The sequence below is a fragment of the Electrophorus electricus genome, chromosome 21 (genome assembly GCF_013358815.1).
Source record: "Electrophorus electricus isolate fEleEle1 chromosome 21, fEleEle1.pri, whole genome shotgun sequence".
Classification (NCBI taxonomy): domain Eukaryota; kingdom Metazoa; phylum Chordata; class Actinopteri; order Gymnotiformes; family Gymnotidae; genus Electrophorus; species Electrophorus electricus.
The window spans coordinates 12,188,836-12,193,835 of record NC_049555.1 but is presented as its reverse complement, the minus strand read 5'-3'; positions in this window follow the sequence as shown (position 1 = coordinate 12,193,835).

Below are 5,000 nucleotides of genomic sequence, written 5' to 3'. Positions count from 1 at the left end.
ACATCGCGGCATTAAGAGGTCATGTGAAAGATCCGGGAGAAGGAGGAATGGAGGCAGGGGTGCGTTCACACACTGGAAACATCCACAGAAGGATCACCTTTACACACACACACACACACACACACACACACACACTCACACACTCACCTGATAGTACAGCCTAAAGTAGTACTGCTGTGTGTACACACAATGAAGAGGAGAGCAAAGTATTGTACAAGTGATTCATTTTTGAAAATAACAGCTAATTGTTAAATATGACCTGTAGATATGTGTAATAATGTACTACATTATTACATTTTAAACCACTACAAAAAGACCATCCAGTTGTATTTCATAAGGTGTTTGTGTGTGTGTCACTGCGCTTACCATCCCCCTAATAGGAAGTCACACTAATTTACACTGTCAGGATACAAGCGGAGATCTGTGAAGATCTGTCTTGTGTAGAACCTAGCTCTCAGAGTTCTGACCAGAGATCAGCTGCAGCTCCACTAAATACTCCCTTTAACTTTATTCAGAAAACATGAAAAACTGGTACCAGATCAGACTGTCAAGGGCACTCGGGGATTCTAACAGCAGCTGGTAGGTCATTACTTAAACAAGCAAGTCAGAACACTTCAGGTGGCTTTAGATTTTATCAAAGAAGAGAAAAATGGTTGCTGCTACTCTCATCCATGTACACAGGATATATATGTTTTGTGATATATAGGGTGTATAAAGTTTGTGGTATACAGGGTTTGTGTATTCTTTTCCTACGAATCCTATATAAGCCTAATGAAGAGTTGTGGAGGTAGATGTCTGGGCCACCATGTACAGGGGAGCTATGTCCTCGGTTGTACAGGGGAGGTGTTGACTCGTTCACACCTCGTTCAAGCCTGCCACCAGTGCAGCACTCTGTCTTGGAGTGAGGAGAGCTTGCCTAACTGTGACGACTGCGATTGAAACCTCAGAAGTGGTTTCACTCAGCCCTAACGATCTGACACCAAAGTGCTGGTCTGGTCTACTATGTCAGTAGCGGTAGCTACTGAATCCTAAATATCTGAAGTAAAACCAGCCATGTTTTTCATCTTGGAAGTATTATTAACGTCACAGTTTAACACAGAAACTGCGCACTATAAAACCACAATATGTTACAGTGCCTGTGATGTTTAAAAAATTGCTAGATACTAACTACTTTGTAGAATTTTTGTTTGCTATTTTTATCTATGCCAGGAAATAAACTTGTATATGTTGCACTGGCATGATACAACTGGTTTGTGTAAGAATTCTATTGGATCTAACTGGTCTGAAAACGTGACTTCATGTCTTAGTTTCAGTTGAAATTTCCCCCAAATTATTTTGTTAATGGGTTTTTGGCACATTTCCAGTCAGCTGTAGTAAATCTACACTTTAGAAGCTCCAATACACCGCAAGGGGCCCATGGGAACATAGCAGGAGGCTCACCATTGTGTTTATAAATATAGTCTGTCCAAGAGTGCTGGACAGCAGAAGATAGGAAATCTGAAAGAGGAAAAGGTTCCACAACACACACACACACACACACACACTTATGCATACACACTTCACCTCACTTATCCCAAATAAACACACCCCTGTGACCACGTCCAGAGCCTAGCTGTAGAGCAGTGTTTCATCCCACATGCCTCCTGATGCTGCCTCTCCCTGGAGCGCAACAGAATGCAGTGGAATCACACATGGTGCAGAGAATTATGGTATAGAGGAATATCTGGTAGTGGACAAGAATGGAATTGAATGGAATAATATAGAATATTATGCGTTGGAATAGAATAGAATAGAAAGGTATAGACTAGAACAGAGCAAAAATAATCCTCCTCACTGCAGACTTTGGCATATAGACTCAGATTAGAGCTAGCTAAAGCACATTTGTCATTTTTGACTTTATTCAGACTGAGCCAGTGACCAAGCCAGACATAATGATATGTCAGAGACTGAGGAGCCCCAGGGATGTGGCACTGTCCATTTTACCAAAGTCCTTAATTTGGGCAAACATAAAGGCATAAATAAGACTTTATTATCTGCCTCCAAAGACTCCAGAAGCTTTCTTGAGTACTTCTTGAGTACACATAGCTTTGGTCAAAGAATCAATATATTACATATATTAGATATTTTGCACTAAAGCATCATATTCAAGTCCATGTACAGCCTACTACTTATAAACATAATTAAATATGCAATAATGAAGAAAAATGATATTGCAGATAAACATTTAAACTGACATGCAGATAGACGTTGAAAATGCCATTCATTGTTTTTCCAAGCCACATTCAGTCAGAAAACATAATGCAATCGAGAACACAAACATAAAAGAAACTGACCATGAGTCCAAACACTAAAAAACATTTGTTCCAGCACTGGAGTGCCTAGACTCTAATTACCCACACTGCCTTTGAAGGTGTGGGACCACCCCACAGACCTCAGGGATTCAGTGTTAGAACTTGTTCTTAAAGAGGTCTGCCCATTTAAAACATCATCCTGCTGTTGGAGCTCCTCCTACCCTCACACCTTTATGATGATGATCAAAGTGTGTGTGTGTGTGTGTGCGTGTGTGTGTGTGTGTGTGTGTGTGTATCAGGGCCCTGGTATCAGTGGTGTAGTATTTAGCAGGCATGCAGCCACATGCTCATCTCAAGGTGTAAACAAAAGAGACATTCTTCTGCTCTCACACTGAATCATACCAGACTGACTGAAATCTCAGGACACATGCACACACACACATACACACGCACACACAGGAATGCATAGACACAGGCACGCATGCACACACACACGCATGCACCAACACACGCACATACACACGCACGCACGCGTGTACGCATGCACATACAAGCAGGCATAAAAACACATTATTTTTTGTTTCATCACATGGGTGCAATGCTGCTATCCACCCATGAATTCATTTGCACACACACACACACACACACACACAGAGCACCAAACAGATATACACACAGTGCCAAAAAGACATATAACCAAACAGACACTCACATACAGAGGCAGGAAGTCCTGTTCCACCACATCGTCACCAAGCATCTATGTTGGGTTGAGAGAAAAACAGAAATACATTACTTTCATATTAATAACAAACACTACTGGAAAAACCTGTTACTGCAATGAATAATACTGTTTATATGACAAAGCACTTTTGTAAGTCATTCTGGATAAGACCATCTGGTAAATGCTGTAAATGTAAATGTCTGCTAAATGCCATAAATATGATGAACACAATATAAAGACACAACACTTCTACGTACAAGTTTTCAAAAAATATTAATTCCTTGGTGTGCTATAGTAAATTAAGATAAACTGAGTTAAAAAGTAAATTATAAAAATAATAAACTGATAAAGAAGTAGAATACAGTAACATAATTTCCATGTATTTACCAATAAACTAGTAAAAACAACAACAACAACAACAACAACAACAACAACAACAAACCCAGTTTGTACATAAAGATAGAAATTACATTTATTCTGCCTTGGCACTCTGACTCGGGTCAGAGACTGTCTCCATCCTCAGAGATGAGCCGGTGCAGGCTGTTCATAGGGTCTGCAGGTCAAAAGATGGCGGTTAGTCTTGGGCTGTTCATGAATGCTGTTGCATGGCTCCCACTGGTCTAGTCAGTATACATGACCTCACAGACCATCGAGGACAGCCAGCAGAAGCCTGGTGCTGAGTGGGCCATGGCTGGCCTGGCAGTGGTGCTGTGTCAGCCAAGGCTGGCCTGACAGTGGGGTAGTGGGGACCGAGGCTGGCCCCACAGTGGGGTAGTTTGGACCGAGGCTGGTCCGACAGTGGTGTAGTGGGGACCGAGGCTGGCCCCACAGTGGGGTAGTGGGGACCGAGGCTGGCCTGGCAGTGGGGTAGTGGGGACCGAGGCTGGCCTGGCAGTGGAAGCCCCCTCGGTAGCTGGCGGCAGCAGATGTGTTTACAGTCCATCCTCCCTGTGGTCATTTATCCTCCACCTTCACCTCCATTTGATAAGATTATCAAATATGGGATATTTCAATATGGTTACTGCTGAAATGCAGCAAATTTGCCATCACTCTGTTCTGAATGCATTTAAAACAGTTTTGAAAATAATGTGTTAGCACTTGAAAAATGTGCTGCAAGTAAATAGAGGTTGCAGGTGGTGGGTACAAATGAATAAAGCAGTGGAGTACTTCAATTACTCTCCACTGTCCAACACACACACACACACACACACACACACACACACACACACACACACACTCACCTGAGAACAGCCTACATACACTGTTTATTGAAATGAATGTTTGCCCTGAATCACTCTGTGGAACACACATTTCTTTATTCACCCTACATTCCTGTTATTTCATACATGTAATCACCAATCACTTTGGACCATATACTAATCAATAAACAGAACATAGCATCCTCTTATGTTATTAAAAAGTCACATCTCAACATCTTAACTGCAACCCCCTAAATGTATATGTAGCTAAATGATGCAATGCTAATACCTAAACCTAGTCCCAACCCAAATCCTAATACCCATGATGTAATGCCTTTAGCAAAACCTAGTCCTAACCCGAACCCTAACATCCATAATGTGATGCCTATGCCTAAACCTAATCCTAATCCTAACCCCAACACCCAAAATGAAATGCCTATGTCCTAAGCCCAACTTCAATAACCATAGTGAACCATAGGTTTTCAAACAAAACCTTTCATCAAAAGCATATCTGCATGAGATTATGTAGAGTGTACACATAGGAGGCCACTCTAATAAGATTAGCAAGTGTTCACACTTAGGCACATGTCCTTCACACACACACACACACACACACACACACACACACACACACACACACACACACACACACACACACACACACACACACAGAGATAGAAAAATGAGCACACACGTATACAGACACACCCACACTGTCTCACAACCTACAGTTTAACAGGGGGAATATTTCCATTGGTCTGGTGTGCATGAGACTGGAGGACTATGCAG